This window comes from Phocoena sinus, chromosome 2 (assembly GCF_008692025.1).
Source record: "Phocoena sinus isolate mPhoSin1 chromosome 2, mPhoSin1.pri, whole genome shotgun sequence".
NCBI lineage: Eukaryota > Metazoa > Chordata > Mammalia > Artiodactyla > Phocoenidae > Phocoena > Phocoena sinus.
In genome coordinates this window covers 149,208,649-149,228,056 of record NC_045764.1, presented here as the reverse complement: position 1 = coordinate 149,228,056, position 19,408 = coordinate 149,208,649, and the positions used below count along the sequence as shown (strand labels likewise).

Below are 19,408 nucleotides of genomic sequence, written 5' to 3'. Positions count from 1 at the left end.
TAGAACCTTCCATTCTAAATAGACAGTTTAAACCCACATTCTAGCTAGATTGAAGTGGGTGCACACACGGACAGAGTTAGTGACCTATACAGCTTTTTAAAAAAAAAAATTTTATTTATGTAGCTGTGTCGGGTCTTAGTCGCGGCACACAGGATCTTGGGATCTTCGTTGTGGCATGGGGGATCTTTAGTTGTGGCATGCAGGATCTTTAGTCGCGGCATGTGGGATCTAGTTCCCTGACCAGGGATCAAACCCGGGCCCCTGCATTGGGAGTGCGGAGTCGTAGCCACTGGACCACCAGGGAAGTCCCTATAGAGCTTACAACTGTGATTTCAAACATGACATTTTTTTTTAACATCTTTATTGGAGTGTAATTGCTTTACAATCGTGTGTTAGTTTCTGCTTTATAATAAAGTGAATCAGTTATACATATACATATGTTCCCATATCTCTTCCCTCTTGCGTCTCCCTCCCTCCCTCTCACCCTCCCTATCCCACCCCTCTCTATCCCACCCCTCTAGGTGGTCACAAAGCACCAAGCTGATCTCCCTGTGCTATGCGGCTGCTTCCCACTAGCTATCTGTTTTACGTTGGTAGTGTATATATGTCCATGCCACTCTCTCACTTTGTCACAGCTTACCATTCCCCCTCCTTGATATCCTCAAGTCCATTCTCTAGTAGGTCTGTGTCTTTATTCCCGTCTTGCCCCTAGGTTCTTCATGACCTTTTTTTTTTCTTAGATTCCATATATATGTGTTAGCATACAGTATTTGTTTTTCTCTTTCTGACTTACTTCACTCTGTATGACAGACTCTAGGTCCATCCACCTCACTACAAATAACTCAATTTCGTTTCTTTTCATGGCTGAGTAATATTCCATTGTATATATGTGCCACATCTTCTTTATCCATTCATCTGTCGATGGACACTTAGGTTGCTTCCATGTCCTGACTGTTGTAAATAGAGCTGCAATGAACATTTTGGTACATGACTCTTTTTGAATTATGGTTTTCTCAGGGTATATGCCCAGTAGTGGGATTGCTGGGTCATATGGTAGTTCTATTTTTAGTTTTTTAAGGAACCTCCATACTGTTCTCCATAGTGGCTGTATCAATTTACATTCCCACCAACAGTGCAAGAGGGTTCCCTTTTCTCCACACCCTCTCCAGCATTTATTGTTTCTAGATTTTTTGATGATGGCCATTCTGACGGGTGTGAGATGATATCTCATTGTAGTTTTGATTTGCATTTCTCTAATGATGAATGATGTTGAGCATTCTTTCATGTGTTTGTTGGCAATCTGTATATCTTCTTTGGAGAAATGTCTATTTAGGTCTTCTGCCGATTTTTGGATTGGGTTGTTTGCTTTTTGGTATTGAGCTGCATGAGCTGCTTGTAAATTTTGGAGATAATTCCTTTGTCAGTTGCTTCATTTGCAAATATTTTCTCCTGTTCTGAGGGTTGTCTTTTCATCTTGTTTATGGTTTCCTTTGCTGTGCAAAAGCTTTGAAGTTTCATTAGGTCCCATTTGTTTATTTTTGTTTTTATTTCCATTTCTCTAGGAGGTGGGTCCAAAAGGATCTTGCTGTGATTTATGTCATAGAGTGTTCTGCCTATGTTTTCCTCTAAGAGTTTGATAGTGTCTGGCCTTACATTTAGGTCTTTAATCCATTTTGAGTTTATTTTTGTGTAAAACATGACATATTTTAAAGTCTTAAAAAAATCTTTTTTGTCTATTTGGTAAATACAGATATTTATCAATATGAATATTTATTATTTATCAAATCAACTTCCTTTGTTAACTCCTACTTCCTATAAATAGGACATAGGAAAATAATTTCCTCTGATAAATAAATAATTTCCTCTGGATCTCTTTAAGATCTTTCTATGAAGTTTGTGACATAAGATCTAAACTCACTTTTCCGTAAAACCATTAAACAACGTATTCATTTTTGGTATAGTCTTTTTAAAAAAAACAGTTTGGCAGGTTCTTATATATAGTTAAACATACAGTTAACATAATAATCCAGTAGTTCTACTCCTAGGTATTTACTCAAGTGAAATGAAAACTTGTAGTCACACACAAATCTATATGCTAATGCCCCAAACTGGAAACAAACCCAGATGAATCTCAGCTGGTGAACTGATAAAACTTTGGTACATTCATAAAAATGGAGTACTATTTGGCAGTGCATGCAACAACATGATGGGTATCAAATGCTATTATGCTAAGTGAAAGAAGCCAGACTCAAAAGGCCACATACTACATGGTTCCATTTTAATGATACTTTAGAATAAACATAACTAAAGGGACAGAAACTGACTTAGACTGACTATTGAGTTGCCAAGGTGTGGGGGATGGTTTTAACTACACAGGGTAGGAGGGAGGTTTTTTGTGGTGTATCTATATTGTCTGTTAACTGTTCTATATCTTGACAGTGGTGGTGTTACATGACTGTGCTTTTTCAAACTCAGAAGTGTACACTTAAAAGTGACTTTAGTATATATAAATTTATACCTCAGTTAAGTTCTAGCATGTAATATGTTACCATATTAAAAAGTATTTTGGAAAACTGTCTCAAGAAAATGTTTTGTTTATTTTTAGATTTTGCATATGTAACTTTTTGGGAGGAGAGAGCCGTGGACAATGCAATTATTGGCATTTATAAAATTCTTTTGAAGCTCTAGAAAACGCATACATGATGAATTTGTCTGCATTTAGCAAACATTCTTACCATAAGTTTAAAGAATGTTACAATTAGTAAAGCCCTGGAGACTTAATAGTGTTTGTTTTACAGGTAAAGATGAAGCCTAGTTTAGGTTAGCTAAAAGTCACATAGCTAGTTAGTGGCAGAAGTAGGTCTAGAATTTAAATGGTGGGTGCTAATTTGATGCTTGTTTTACCAAAACACTTTTATTCGAGTTATTCTTTCTAGAGACTATTTTAAATGGCCGCTTCAGAACCTTCAATTGTGTCATCTTTAAGCTGGAAACCACAGCCTTCTTAGTGGTAGCAAAGTCCTGTGTCTGGTTGATAATAGGAAGGCTGAATTTTGAGAGATACTGCATCACTTAAAGTTTGTGTAGACATAGTCAAACACATTTAGTTATAAAGACAGTTTGCTTTAACCGTGGGAAACTGGATGCTAGATTTTGGAGTTGTCAAAGGCTATCATTTAGAAATAGGTTTTTGACACTTCATTGCATTTAAAAAAATAATCTTTTCAGATTATCGTGATTATTGGTTTGTTGGGAAAGTAGAAAAGGTTTAAGAGTGTTAGGTTTTTCCTGGTTACCTTAAGTAATGAGGATTTATCTTATAAATACTGAGATGTAAGAGAAAGCCCTGGGAAACGGTCTTAATAGTTACACTTTCAGGAAATGGATAATGGAATGTCATTCAGACTATAACAGCAGCTTTAGTTGTCTTTTTTAAAAAAATATTTATTTATTTATTTGGCTGTGCCGGGTCTTAGTTGCAGCACATGGGATCTTCGTTGCGGTGTGGGGGATCTTTAGTTGCGGCATGCAGGATCTTTTTAGTTGTGGCATGTGGGATCTTTTAGTTGTGGCACGTGGGATCTTTTAGTTGTAGCATGCAGGCTCTTAGTTGTGGCATGCGGGATCTAGTTCCCTGACCAGGGATCGAACACGGGTCCCCTGTATTGGGAGCACAGAGTCTTAACCGCTGGACCACCAGGGAAGTCCCTTTAGTTGTCTTCTATTCTTGAGTCTCAGCTAACTTTCCTTGTCCCTCTTGTGTTCACCTCCCTCCTTGTATAGTAATTTCACACTTGCCTTTGGACCCCAGTTCTAGAACCAGGCTTAGAGTTCCTGCCCCTCAGAGGTATTGGTGATACTGTGGGATATTGCAGACCCAGTCACAGACCTAGCAGGTGGCCTGGTTTCTTTCTTGGTTTTGGAAGCTGTGTCTATATCCTGCAACCTTCCTGGGGTTATTCCTGTAACCCATAACCTCAGGCAGAGTTGGCAGTTGTTTTCTTTATAAGAGAGCCCTACCCAGCCCTAGCTCTGGCCTAGCTCCTGATAAGCCCTCTGTCTCATATGGAGCACTTTTAGTCCCTGTTCCCCAGGGAAGCCAAAGTCCCAGCTGCCACCACCTGTTTCTAGACCAGGAACCCAGTGGGCCTCTGGTTTCAGCACCACATCATTTTGCATCTCTGTTCCTTATCACTGCCTGAGAGATATTTATATTGTTTTTTGAGCCAGCTATGCCTTGTTTGTTATTCTTTTAATTAATTAATTTTTAACAAATTTATTTTTTTATTTTTGGCTGTGTTTGGGTCTTTGTTGCTCTGTGCAGGCTTTCTCTAGTTGTGGTGAGCAGGGGTTACTCTTCATTGTGGTGCTTGGGCTTCTCATTGTGGTGGTTCTCTTGTTGCAGAGCATGGGCTCTAGGCGCGCGGGCTTCTGTAGTTGTGACACACAGGCTTTAGCAGTTGTGGCGCACAGGCTCTAGAGTGCAGGCTCAGTAGCTGTGGCACATGGACTTAGTTGCTCCGAGGCATGTGGGATCTTCCCGGACCAGGGTTCGAACCTGTGTCCCCTGCATTGGCAGGCGGATTCTTAACCACTGCGCCAAGTCCTGCATTGTTTGTTTATGTATTTGATATGTTTATATATTGATTGTTATTTGGGTGAATTTACTGTACCACCTTGAGAAGCCTTTTACACACTTGTATATAAATTCTTAGAAACAATACCTAGCATAAAGTCCAGTTCTCTATATATGGGAGCTGTTGTATGTTCAGGTGAGTCCTAGAATTCCTTGTTGATTTCTGTGTTTTAGACAGTGTGTGTGTGTGTGTATATATACACACATACACATATATATATATAGTGTGTTATATATATAGTGTGCATTATATATGTGTAGTGACCCCAAAACACTTGTCAGTCATTATTTGAAATTTCTGCAAATGTGTCTGGGGATTATGGCATGTTTTGAGGCTTTTGGTGGGACATTAAATTGAATTGTAATCTGTGTTTTGGCAAGCTGAATTGGAAAATTTTCAGGAGGAATTACAAATTTTTTTTCAATATAATAAAATGCTGAAGTGCTTTATTCTTTGTGTTTGTGGTAGTCTGGTAATTGATATTCTTTTAAGCTCTATTGCATGTACTTTCCATTAGCTACCAGTCAAAAAGTCAGTGCAGTATGTGAGAAGATCATAGAGATTATGGAAGTTATAACGGAGTGAATTTTAAGTCAGGAAAGGAATGTTAAAAGTGTGCATAAAAAAAAGTGTGCATGAGAGAGGAAAAAGGTGGTTTGAGGGAGAGGTTTTGGCTTTGACAAGCATAGTTACGCTGAGGTAAAGATCCTCTTTGGGAACGAGGAACAAAAAGGAGGGATAAAATATGACAGGATTTCCAGTTTGTGTGTTTAGGATAACTAATATGCTTTGAATATTGTAACCCCTAAAGCCTTCATTCTGGTCTGTTAAACTTTACCCATGAATTCAGAAGCATAAATTAAAATTTTTTTCTTTTAAAAGAGAAATGTCAGTTAAAATTATTCTTTCTTCTTGGATTTTGGGTTTGAAATTAGTGGAAGGGTGAGTCTGATAGATCATCAGCTACTACTGTTTTTAAGGTTATGCCGAATCGATTATTCTGCCCTTTAGTGATGTGTCTAAGATTGTGCTTGCTGATAAATGATCTTACTTCCTTATTTCTTCAGCTGAAATAATAAGACACACTACTTCCTTTTTCCTCTTGCATCAAGCTCTGATGCAAGGGCTTTTATTTTTGTCTTATGTTGTAAACTATTGTGCACATATAGGTATTTGGAACCAAGAAAAGTGGTTCAAAGTAAGAAGCATGGCACAATACCATTTAGAGTCTTAATCTACTGGTCATGAATGAAAACTAATTCAATATGTCATCCCATCATGTAGTCATTCTCAGGTGAACTTTAGATTGTGTTTCAGAGAGGACTGAGCCAGCTGATGACTACGTTAGTGGTATTTTGCTTAAGTTGAGATTTTTAAAGAGTTCTTAATGGTTATGCATTTCTCCCCAAACTGAAAGTTTTTAAAAAAGACTTCATTAACTCTTTAATTGTCAGAATCTGTGGTGGGATTCTGAAGTGTTTGATTCAGTAGAAGATTCATTAGGATTCTGATCCAGAATCTTTCTGATATTAGGAAATAATTAGACACTATATGTCTTGGTAACTGCTAAAAGTTTACTTTTTTCTTTGTAAGTATTTTTCTTTTTCTTTTTCAATATGAGACAAGACTGTTAACATTTAAAAATTTCTCATAGGGCTTCCCTGGTGGCGCAGTGGTTGAGAGTCTGCCTGCCAATGCAGGGGACACAGGTTCGTGCCCCAGTCTAGGAAGATCCCACATGGCGCGGAGCGGCTAGATCTGTGAGCCATGGCTGCTGAGCCTGCGCGTCCAGAGCGTGTACTCCGCAACGGGAGAGGCCACAACAGTGAGAGGCCTGTGTACCGCAAAAAAAAAAAAAAAAATTCTCATATTGAGAAATAACTGATAGTAGTATAGTAGTATAAGTAGTATACTACTTAGTATAGTAGTATAGTGCAACTGTAGTATAAGTGCAACTATCTGTCATATATCAAAATAGATTGAGGCTATATATTGACACTTCTGTTGTACTGAGTGATGAATTTCCTTTGATATGTATTGCCATATTGGGCCTTTGTGAAGCAGATACTAGTTTGACGGAAAGATGCAGGATTTGAAATCAGAGGGCTTAAAGTCCTGTCTCTGTCAGTTTATTAGCTCTGTGACTTTGACCTTTTTAAAAAAATAATTAATTAATTAATTAATTAATTTTTGGCTGTGTTGGGTCTTTGTTGCTGCGCGCAGGCTTTCTCTAGTTGCAGTGAGCGGAGGCTACTCTTCGTTGAGGTGCGCAGCCTTTTCATTGCAGTGGCTTCTCGTTGCAGAGCACGGGCTCTAGGTGTGCGGGCTTCAGTAGTTGTGGCACATGGGTTCAGTAGCTGTGGCTCGTGGGCTCTAGAGCGCAGGCTTACTAGTTGTGCCACATGGGCTTAGTTGCTCCATGGAATGTGGGATTTTCCTGGACCAGGGCTCGAACCCGTGTACGCAGCATTGGCAGCGGATTATTAACCACTGCGCCACCATGGAAGCCCCGACTTTCACCTTTTTATTTATTTATTTATTTTTTGCGATACGCGGGCCTCCCACCGCTGTGGCCTCTCCCGCTGCGGAGCACAGGCTCCGGACGCGCAGGCTCAACGGCCATGGCTCACGGGCCCAGCCGCTCCGCAGCATGTGGGATCCTCCTGGACTGGGGCACGAACCCATGTCCCCTGCATTGGCAGGCGGACCCTCAACCACTGTGCCACCAGGGAAGCCCTGACCTTTTTTAGATTGTTTTCCTTAAAAGTAATTTGAAAAGAATAATGATATCTGTCCCATAGAATTGCTATAAATATTAAAATTAAAAATGCTTTGTGATCTATAACATAATCTTTCTTACAGTGTTTTTCAGTTGTGACATTTGTTTAGCCAGATAGCAATACTGTCCTTAAAGATTGCCATCATTTGGGTGAAAAGACTGCCAACTTTTGGTTTGATGTATCAATTGTGTTTAAGGCGAATGTCCTTAGGTTTTTGCCTGCCTTTATATTTTCCCTAACAATAAATTCTTCACCTTATGAGGATTCCTCCTTTGCCAAAGTTAGAAATTGGTTAGACTTTATCATTTACATTCAGCTTCATGATGTCATGTAAAATAAGGGGCGTCTAGAATCCAAATTGGGACCTAGCCTTTCTCAAAGTCATCGGTTCTCAATGGAGTAAGTACTTCCCCTATGATGTACTTGGATCTTTGAGTGCGCACCTTTGGTTGCCACAGTGATTAAGGTGGGGTAGGTGCAGCATTGGCATTTAGTGAGCAGGACTCAGGAATGCCATACATCTCACAAGTATGAGACAGTTCTGCATGAATTTTGAACATTTCCCCAGACCTTCTTTTTTTTTTTTTTTTTTTGTTTTTTTGTTTTTTCTTTTTGCGGTACGCGGGCCTGTCACTGTTGGGCCTCTCCCGTTGTGGAGCACAGGCTCCAGATGTGCGGGCTCAGCGGCCATGGCTCACGGGCCCAGCCGCTCCGCGGCATGTGGGATCCTCCCAGACTGGGACATGAACCCGCGTCCCCTGCATCGGCAGGCGGACTCTCAACCACTGCGCCACCAGGGAAGCCCCCCAAGACCTTCTTAAGGGTGAAAAACCTGTTTGTACTTATCTGATCCTAGTTCTGTTTTACATTTAAACACAAAGTGGTTTTTTGCATGGCTTTAATAGACACTGAATTTTCCAGGTATGTAATTACTGGGTAAATGGAGAGCAAATTGTACTTTGTTTTGTTCAGAACTACAACGAGTTGTTAACTGTTTTGGAAAATCATATTACCAATGGCATTGCCCCTTGTGGTATTTGATTTCCCAACACAGCTCATTTGTGTCAGTCTTCATTTGTAGCTGTCATGTTCATGGCAGTTTTCTTTTTTGTATTTATTTATTTATTTTGGCTGTGCTGCGTCTTAGTTGCAGCATGAGGGATCTTCATTATGGCATATGGACTTCTTAGTTGCAGCATGCAGACTCTTAGTTGCGGCATGTGAACTCTTAGCTGCAGCATGCATGTGGGATCTAGTTCCCCAACCAGGGATCAAACCCAGCCCCCTTGCACTGGGAACACGGAGTCTTACCCACTGGACCACCAGGGAAGTCCCTGTTCATGGCATTTCTGTGTGTGGGAGCAAGTGTCTATTTTCTTATTAATATGAATTTTAGGATGGTTATACTGGAACATTTACATATTAAAATATTTTATTAAAAATTACTTTTTTCCCCTCTTATATTACATTAGGCATTATCTTTTTTTAAAATTTTTATTTATTTTATTTATTTATTTTTGGCTGCATCAGGTCTTTGTTGCCGCGCAGGCTTTCTCTAGTTGTGGCAAGCAGGGGCTACTCTTCGTTGTGGTGCACAGGCATTGCAGTGGCTTCTCTTGTTGCGGAGCACAGGCTCTAGGCCCGCAGTCTTCAGTAGTTGTGGCTCATGGGCTCTAGAGCACAGCCTCAGTAGTTGTGGCGCACGGGCTTAGTTGCTCCAAGGCATGTGGGATCTTCCCGGACCAGGGCTCAAACCCATGTCCCCTGCACTGGCAGGCGGATTCTTAACCACTGCGCCACCTGGGAAGCCCTAGGCATTATTGTAATTTTTAAAAACTGAGGATAGGTAAGTTACCTATTTGCGTTTCATTTCAGATTTATGCTTTCAAAGCAAAAAACTTGTTTTAGTGGGGTTTCAGGATGGAGCCTATATTTAATGGAAGTTTATGTGCCCTTTGCAGGGAGAGATAGGAGTTCCATGTTGACTTTCATTATTGATGTCTGTCCTTCCCTTTCCATTTCTTCCTTCTCCCTTCGTTTTCTGTTTTCCCTTCCCATTATGAACTATTTGATATATAGATTAGAATATGGTACTGTGTATGTAAGTAATGAGGCATATAATGAAACCAATATCTGTAAACCTACCACCCAACTCAAGAAAAAGAACATTACCAATGTTGTTGGTATATTTCTCCTTGTTTTCCATCTACTTGTCTTTCCACCAGGAATGAAACTATTCAGGATTTTGTTTTGGAATGTTTACTTATCATTCCCTTCCTTTTTTTAAAAGTTTACCACATTTGCATGTATTTCAAAAATATATTGTTTAGTTTTATTTATTTTTTAACTCTAAAAATAGAACCATGGTGTATGTATATTCTTGCTTGCTTTGGCTAATCAACATTATGTTTTTGTTTTTGTTTTTTTGCGGTACGTGGGCCTCTCACTGTTGTGGCCTCTCCCATTGCGGAGCACAGGCTCCGGACGCGCAGGCTCAGCGGCCATGGCTCACGGGCCCAGCCGCTCCGCGGCATGTGGGATATTCCCAGACCAGGGCACGAACCCGTGTCCCCTGCAACCACTGTGCCATCAGGGAAGCCCTGTTTTAACCATTTTTAAGTGTACAGTTCAGTGGCATTCAGTACATTCACATTGTTGTGCAACCATCACCACCATCTATCTCTAGAACTTTATCTTTCCAAACTCAAACTCTGTACCCGTTAAACATTAACTCCCCATTCTCCTCTTCCCTCAGCCCATGGCAACCTCCATTCTTCTCTCTGTCTCTACAAATTTGACTACTCTGAATATCTCATATACATGGAATTATACAATATTTGTCCTTTTGTATCTGGCTTTATTTCACTTAGTGTAATTTCTTCAAGGTTAATCCATGTTGCAGCATTTATCAGAACATTGCTTTTTTTTAAATTTTATTTTTTTATAAAGCAGGTTCTTATTAATTATCTATTTTATACATGTTAGTGTATATATGTCAATCCCAATCTCCCAATTCATCCTACCACCACCAACCCGCCCTCGCCCCCCCCCCGCCACTTTCCCACCTTGGTGTCCATACGTTTAGAACATTGCTTTTTAAGGCTGAATAACATTCCATTGTATGTCTATTTGGAATAATATTCCATTGTATGTACATTTTGTTTATTCATTAACCTATCACCAGACACATGGATTGTTTCCATCTTTTGGCTGTTGTGACTAATGCTACTGTGAACATTGGTGTACAAATACCTGTTTGAGTCCTTCTTTCAATTTTTTTAGGTATATACCATATGGAATTGCTGGATCATATGGTAATTCTACGTTTAATTTTTTGAGGAATGGCCATACATTTTACTGGTTTTCTTTTACATCTATAATTTATTATAGATGTATTTTTAATCAATAATTATAGATCTGTTTTTATCATTTTTGATGGCTGCATAGGGTTTCAGGGTATGGATATGTCATGGTTTATTTGTAGACATTTCTACTGTTAACAATTCTTGCTATTATAAACAATATTATGGTTCATTCATCAAATATTTATTGAACACCTGCCATATGCTAGGCATATGTAATGGCTCTTCTGTACACACATATTTGCACACATCCATTTTTTCAGAATAAATTTTTTAGAAGTGGGACTGTTTTGTCAAAGGATAGGCATATTTTGAAATGTGATTATTTTCCTAAAAGTTTTTATAAACTATTTTAAAATATAGTACCTTCAGACTATACTACAAAGCTATAGTCATCAAAACAGTATGGCACTGGCACAAAAATAGAACTATAGTCCAGTGGAACAGGATAGAAAGCCCAGAAATAAACCCACGCACCTATGGTCAATTAATCTATGACAGAGGAGGCAAGACTCTACAATGATGGAAAAACAGTTTCTTCCACAGATGGTGATGGGAAAACTGGACAACTACACGTAAAAAAATGAAATTGAGATCATTCTTTAACACTGTACACAAAAATAACCTCAAAATGGATTAAAAACCTAAGTGTGAGACTGGACACTATAAAACTCCTAGAGGAAAACATAGGCAGAACACTCTCTGACAAAAATAACAGCAATATCTTTTCTGATCTGTCTCCCAGAGTAATGGAAATAAAATAAAAAATAAACAAATGGGACCTAATTAAACTCAAAAGCTTTTGCACAGCAAAGGAAACCATAAACAAATGAAAAGACAACCCAGAGATTGGGAAGAATATTTGCAAATGATGTGACTGACAAGGGATTAGTCTCCAAGATCTACAAACAGCTCCTGTGGCTTAATATCATCAAAACAAACAACCCAATCAAAAAATGGGCAGAATACCTAAATAGACATTTTTCCAATAAGACATACGAATGGCCAAGAGGCACATGTAAAGATGTTCAGTATTGCTAATGATTAGAGAAATGCAAATCAAAACTACAAAGAGATATCACCTCACACCAGTCAAAATGGCTATCATCAAAAAATCCACAAAAAATAAATACCAGAGAGGGTGTGGAGAGAAGGGGACCCTCCTACACTGTTGGTGGGAATGTAAATTGGTATAGCTACTATGGAGAACAGTATGGAGGTTCCTTAAAAATGAAAAATAGAGCTACCATATGACCCTGAAATCCCACTCCTGGGCATCTATCTGGAGAAAAACATGGTCCGAAAGGATACATGCACCTCCAATGTTCCTTGCAGCACTGTTTACAATAGCCAAGACATGGAAGCAGCCTAAATGTCCATCGACAGAGGAATGGATAAAGAAGATGTGGTACATATATACAATGGAATATTACTCAGCCATGAAAAAGAATGAAATAATGCCATTTGCAGCAACATGGTTAGACCTAGAGATTGTCATACTGAGAGAAGTAAGTCAGACACAGAAAGACAAATATTGTATGATATCGCTTATATGCAGAATCTAAAAAACAGAAACAGACTCACAGACTTAGAGAATGAACTTATGGTTACAGGCGGGCAGGGGGAAGGGTGGACGGAAGGGATGGTTAGGGAGTTTGGGATTGACATGTACACACTGCTACATTTAAAAAGGATAACCAACAAGGACCTACTGTATAGCCCAGGGAACTCTGCTCAATGTTATGTGACAGCCTGGATGGGAGGGGAGTCTCGGGGAGAATGGATACGTGTATATGTATGTCTGAGTTGCTTTGCTGTGCACCTGAAACTATCACAACATTGTTAATTGGCTGTACTCCAATATAAAATAAAAAGTTAAAAATAAAATGCAAAAAAATATATATATAGTTCCAATAATAGTGAATAGGAGTGCCAGATTCCCCATACCTTATAAAACACTGGGTTTTATTGATCATTTTCGTATTTGTCAAGAAATTATAGTAATTTGCATCTCTTTGGTCGCTACTAGTGAAGTTGAACAGCTTGTGCTTATAATTTTGTTTCTTTTTTTGTCAGTTGGTATTCATGTATTTCTGCTCCTGTCTTTTTATTAATTTGTAAGAGCTCCTTATACTCTAAGGATAGTAAACCTTTGTTTTATATTGTAGATATTTTCCCAATTTGTCATTTGTCTTTTAATTTTTCTTCATAATGTCTTTTGCAGTGTAGATGTTTTACATTTTTATAGTCAGTTTTATTAGTCCTTTACTATTTCTATTTTGGCCCATTGTTCTGGTGGTCTTGGCCCACCCTGATTTAATATTTTATATATATATATATATGTATAAAATTGAGAGATTTCTAGAAAATGTTTTTTAGAAATAGAAATCTCTGCATGAACTGATTAAATCTGTTTTGAATTAAATCTGATATTGTAAGTAGTTTGGGAAAATGAAATGTAAAAGGCAGGTGAGGAATCAAAACTTTGTTTTAACCTTTTTTTTTTTGGATGAAAATCTTCATAGAGATTGATGAAAACTTTCCCAACCAATACTTAACTTGCCATAGAAAACATAGTACATATTGAACCTAATTTGCTTTTTATTGATCTCTAAGGGTTTGGGATGTATTTTCTTGTTAATTTAGATATGTAGGATATAGTAGATGGGAGAAATGATACACTAACCTCATGAGATATTCTACAGTCTACTTGCTCTAAAAATTTCTTGCATTATGTGTCATCATTAGAGGTTGTTGACAAGGATGCTGCCTCGTTGGTATTCTGCTCTTTGTCTTTGTAGCCACTTTTGCCTATATCTTATTCCTTGAGACCTTTGATTACTTTTAATCCTGATCTCTTCTTTTCTATATCTTGTTGCTATATCTGGTTCCTGATTTTTTTTGTCTTTTCCATACCTTTATTCATTTCTTTTCCTTTTGTTTCTTTTCTCTGTTTCAACAAGAGCTAGATAAGGATCGAAAGAACTTATTTCTTCTGGTTTTAAAAAAATTAATCATACCATGTAATCTTTAATTTTTATGTACAGATTCTGTCCAGCAGTGTGTAAATTTTAGGCTTCCTTAAACTCTGAGTGCATAACTCTTCTGGACAGTTGAACTTGCTAACTACCTAGATGATAGTGGAGGATGTATTGATATACGTAGAGGAAGTATTATAGTCATTTGACCTAGAATATAATAATGAAATACAGTAATATTAATAATGATGTAATAATTTGATTAAAATGTTGTTGAGTCTTATGAACTTAATCATGAACCTGCCTGTGACCTCGATCAAATCCTTTAAAGTGTTATATTTTTCCTTTTTTAAATTTAGGTGGTCTCATATTTTAGCTTCCCTTGCCTTAGGTAGAATTTTGCTTACATAGCAAATGGAAGAGCCAAAGAGTTAAGAGTTGGAGGACTTTAGGGATCATCTGCTATCTATTTTGTTCCCTTTACAAATATTTGCCTGGCACTGTTTTGGTTTTGAGGATACAGTGAAGTCCCTGGCTTCATGGAGTTTACAATCTTTTATGAAAAGGTTAGGAAGAAACTATGTAGTCTTTTTTTTTTTTTTTTGTGGTACGCGGGCCTCTCCTGTTGCAGAGCACAGGCTCCAGACGCTCAGGCTCAGCGGCCATGGTTCACGGGCCCAGCCGCTCCGCGGCATGTGGAATCTTCCCGGACCGGGGCACGAACCCGTGTCCCCCGCATCGGCAGGCAGACTCTCAACCACTGCGCCACCAGGGAAGCCCTATGTAGTCTTATTTAAAGATTCCTTATTTCATTTTGGTGGGTTTCAGTATGCTCAAAAGAAAAAGGATCTGGTCCCTTATATGCCAGATAGGAAGTTACGGCAGGAGAAAGAGACCCTGAATGAGTGAACAAGGACAGTGCCTCTCAAATTTTTCTGTGTGTATGAATCACCTGAGGATCTTGTTAAATTGCAGATTCTTAGCCAATAGGTCTAAGGTAGGGCCTGAGATTCTGCAATTCTGACAAGCTTCTGGGTGCTGCTTCTGCTACTAATCTGTGAACCACACTTTGTGTAGCAAGGAATTAGTGTATAAATAAGAGAAAAGAAGAATAGCCTGCTACCATTTTGAGAGGAGTGATTTGGGGCCATGCAGCACAGACTTGGAATTCTGAGCAGCACACCACTCAGAACTTGGCCTTGGTGAAGTGAAATGATAAGAGCTGTTAATGTTCATATACAAAGAAGGGGTATTAAGGAGGTAATCAACTGAGGTTGGATAGTGGGTGGGTCTAAAACCTTTGGAAAGATACTAGGCGGTGAAAGAGATGAGGATCTTCAGGTATGATAAAAGTAAATATCTAGTCAGAGAAACAAAATTTGTTAAGAGTTAGGTATTGACTAGGAGGACTTAGTTTGTAATTGGGAAGATTTTCTCTCCTCTTTATATTTACTCTAATTGGCATAGTGATTCTAGTAAAAAAAAAAGTAAAAATAAGTGTTTGGTTTTTTTTCTTTAAATAGTATAATTTTTTCCATAGGCATATTCTGTGTGGAGAGTATGTCAAATTTCTTTGTTTGGGCTTTCCTGGTGGCGCAGTGGTTGAGAGTCCGCCTGCCGATGCAGGGGACATGGGTTCGTGCCCCGGTCCGGGAAGATCCCACATGCCGTGGAGCAGCTGGGCCTGTGAGCCATGGCCGCTGAGCCTGCACGTCCGGAGCCTGTGCTCCCCAACAGGAGAGGCCACAACAGTGAGAGGCTCGCATACCGCAAAAAAAAAAAAAAAAATTCCTTTGTTTTACAGATCCGAATGAGCTTAAATGTGATTAAGTTGCCCTTCTCTGATCTGTTCCTCTGGTGACAGCTACTTGGAACATAAGCAACCTGGGAATTCATTTATCTTCATAGAATTAGCAGAAGACTCTTAATCTTGGAGGTGGTATAAAATGTCCAGTGGGTATCAAGCATTTATCCATAGAGAAAGATTTGGCAAGCCAAATCTTTGAACCAGCAACCTTTTATTTAGTTTTATGAATTCACAATGCTAGTGTTTCCAGTTGTGTTTTTAGAAGTTTAGATTTTTTTTTTCCCCTTTCTGGTACTATTTTAAAAGTAATATATATTCATATATCCTCTTTAATATAACACCTAGTTTGTTCCAATCTGAAGATACTGGGGAATTACTACTAACATCCATAATTTATTATGGCTCTTTGTTTTAGTGTCATTGGAACATGTTGGTTTCCTTTTAAAATATTGGGTTGGTTGGGCTTCCCTGGTGGCGCAGTGGTTGAGAGTCCGCTTGCCGCTGCAGGGGACACGGGTTCGTGCCCCGGTCCAGGAAGATCCCACATGCCGCAGAGCGGCTGGGCCCGTGAGCCATGGCCACTGAGCCTGCGGGTCTGGAGCCTGTGCTCCGCAACGGGAGAGGCCACAGCAGTGAGAGGCCCGCGTACCGCAAAAAAAAAAAATATTGGGTTGGCCAAAAAGTTAGTTTGGGTTTTCTGTAAGGAAAAACCCGAAAGAACTTTTTGGCCAGCCCAATAGTTATAATATTGTAAGGAGACTTAGTTATTGTACTGTTATGTAGGCAGAAAGATATGAAATGTAATCATGGACAAAATCTCAGTGTTCCTTTAATTGTATTGGTTCATTATGATTAAATGAACCACATGTCAAGTTTTTTCGCTAGTTACATACCCAGTGCGATTTCTGGCATATTTGAAAAGCGTTTGCTACACCAATTGTTATTTCAGTATTTAGTTCTCTTTTAACATAACTGTTAAAACTGAAAGTAAAACACTAAAAGCATTATAGTCTGTTCTAGAATCAGGCCAAGGAAGAAATTAAGTAAAACACATTATAGGCTAAAAATATATTTGCAAATTACGTCTGAAATTGTTTTGTTAGAGCATCTACTGGAAATGCAATTCAGCTGTTCTTATTCTGTGGGTTTTTAAAAAGGTAGTTATCTGGGGACTTCCCTGGTGGTCCAGTGGGTAAGACTCCTCACCCCCAGTGCAGCAGGCCGGGGTTCGATCCCTGGTTGGGGAACTAGATCCTGCATGCATGCTGCAACTAAGAAGCCTGCATGCCGAAACTAAGATCCGGCTCAGCCAAAATAAATAAAATAAATTTAAAAATAAATTAAAAATAAAAATGTAAATATCTCAAAGTAGATGTCCATACAAAATAAGTTTCTAATGTTTTCCAGTTTTTAACCCAGTTTTCCTTTAGAACCATATAAGCCTTTCCTATATATTCTGAAAACTCAAGATAGTAATACCTGGAAATGTAATTGAAATATGAAATAAATGAAAAAGTAATGTAAATGTAAAGTAAATGAGAAAGAAAATACAGATAAGTCTAACACTGAAATAATTAAATTTAAGAATAAAATTAGGGTGTGACTTGTTAATATTACACCACCACATTGGTGTGTAATTGAGCCTTTGAGGGCAGGAACTATATTATATATTTGTGTTTAGCGCACATATTAAAGGACTCTTTGTTTAGTTTTTTTTTTTTAAGACTCATTAGGAGCATATGTTTCTAGTTCTGGTAAAATCTGTTTTGTTTTGTTTTTTCTTAAAGTTATTTAGTTAAAGAAAAATAAAAAGAGGAGTCTGGAGTCATGCAGCCTGATTTTTTTTTTTTTAATCCAAACCCTACTGCTTAGTAGTTTTGTGATGTTGGAAGTAACTTGACTTCTCTGTGCCTCAGTTTTTCTGGTTATAAAATTATTAATAGTCCATTTCATAAGTATTGTTGTTGGGATTAAGTGAGATAATTAATCCATGGAAAATGCTTTGAAGAGTTTTGGCACACAGTAAGTATTCAATAAATGTTAGTTGCTGCTAGTCTTTTTATTTGGGAACACCACTATTGCATTGTCTATGATGAATTTATTTTGCTTTTTAAAACAGGCATGCATATCCAGGTTCTAATACGACAGGTTTGGGTGCTTAACATATACACTTAAAATTAGTTTCGAATAAAAATCTTAAGAATTTTTACTTTCAGCTACTATAACTTTAATTCCTGTATAAAAAAAGAGAGAGAAGCCATTCATTCAATAAGTCATTTTTTCCTAATAAACTTTTTTGATACCTGTTCTTTATAAGGCATTGTACTAGGTGCTAGGAATGTAAAATGGAGCAAACTTGGGTGTGTCCTTCAGTGGTTCAGAGGCTAGTAGAGAAAGGTACCACTGAGTGTAAATCAGTGTTGTAAATAGCCCCTTTTGTGCCAGCTCATTAATACATGATACATTTTTATTTTGTCTTCTGGAAGGTATATAAGCCAAATTTGTGGGTGGATTGGCCCTTTATTTTTAGCATCTTGTCTGTTTACCACAACTCAGTGGTATCTGTAATCATTCCTGTTTTGCAAATATGGAAATTTGCAAATTGAGGTTCAAAGAGGTAGTTTCCTCATACAGCTACAAAACTCAGTCCAAAATCCTACTTAATTTAAAAACTCATTCATTTTACTGTTCTACCTCCTGTATGTTTGTCGTAGGTGCAAGACCTCTCTTTGAAGACTTAACCCATTAAATTGTATTTGAGGTTTATGTGTCTATTTCCCTGTTAGATTGGGAGATTTTTTAGAGCAGGGACTAGTCTTAAGTATTTCTGGCCCCCCCCCCCCCCACCAGCAACTAGTAGAGTACTTGTCACATATTAGTTACCTAATAAAAGTTGAGTAGTGAATGAATATGTAGAATGTTAGAAGTAAAAGGAATTTTAGAGCTCATGTAAATATTAGACACTAAATTTCTAAAATAGAATTTTTGATTGTTTACATAGGGCTTCAGCTTTTGATTTTGCCTATTTAGGGTATTTAAAACACAACTACTACTGTCTATCACATCATCTCATAAAAGAAGCCATTTTAACACCAAAAAAGTAGGAAAGGCAATCTCATAGTAAGCACAGTTTGGTAACTTTAAACCCATCTTTTTGGTCATGGCTGGTACCTGTTCAAGAATTAGATTTCAGGAACTATTATCTAATGCAGTCCTCTCCTTTTAGAGATGATGTATCTGAATCTAGAGAAGTATCCAAGTTCTTAGAGCAAGGCAGAATGACCACTGAGTTTAGAACCCAGGTCTTCTGACTCTCAGCCCCAAATTTTGATCCTGTCCCCTCAGTCTTCATCACATGCTGAGATTAAGGCACAATTTGTGCCTTCACTAAGATCATATAGCTGTTAAGAAGTAGAGTTGGACTGAATCCATGTTACCCAAATCCATTTTAGCGAAACCTGTGCATTCACTTCCATGTAATTTTAACCTACTCTAACAGCTCCCATTCAGTTGTAGAGATGGAATTATAAGTGATTTTAAAAAGATGGCTATATTTAGCGCTTTCTTTCCTTGAAAATTTCAGATTTGGGGCTTAAACAACTTCCAGGGAAGAAGGCCAGTGCAGCTGCTGTTGCAACCCAAGATTTTGATCCACATCCATAGATTGGAATATTGGTGGGCCAGCCATCCTCAGACACCTCACTGAGGACAGGTAAGTGAAAGAGATAAGAAGGATAAGAAAAGTAGAATGAGTGCTGATACGATTCCTTCCTATTTCTTGTTAGATGCAAACAGTTGACTGCCTTTAAGAATTTAACCCTTTATCCTATTAAAAACAAAGCAT

The 19,408-nt window shown here is 38.3% G+C and overlaps 1 protein-coding gene across 13 annotated transcripts in view; it reads left to right on the top strand.

Annotated features, from left to right (window-relative positions):
* Positions 1 to 19,408, top strand: part of NUMB (NUMB endocytic adaptor protein) — a 180,478-nt gene that overhangs the window by 16,297 nt on the left and 144,773 nt on the right. For all 13 annotated transcript variants that reach the window (XM_032624755.1, XM_032624752.1, XM_032624745.1 and 10 more), the window contains exon 2: positions 19,148 to 19,276. The gene's annotated coding sequence lies outside the window, so the exon portion shown is untranslated. The remainder of the gene's footprint in view (positions 1 to 19,147; positions 19,277 to 19,408) is intronic.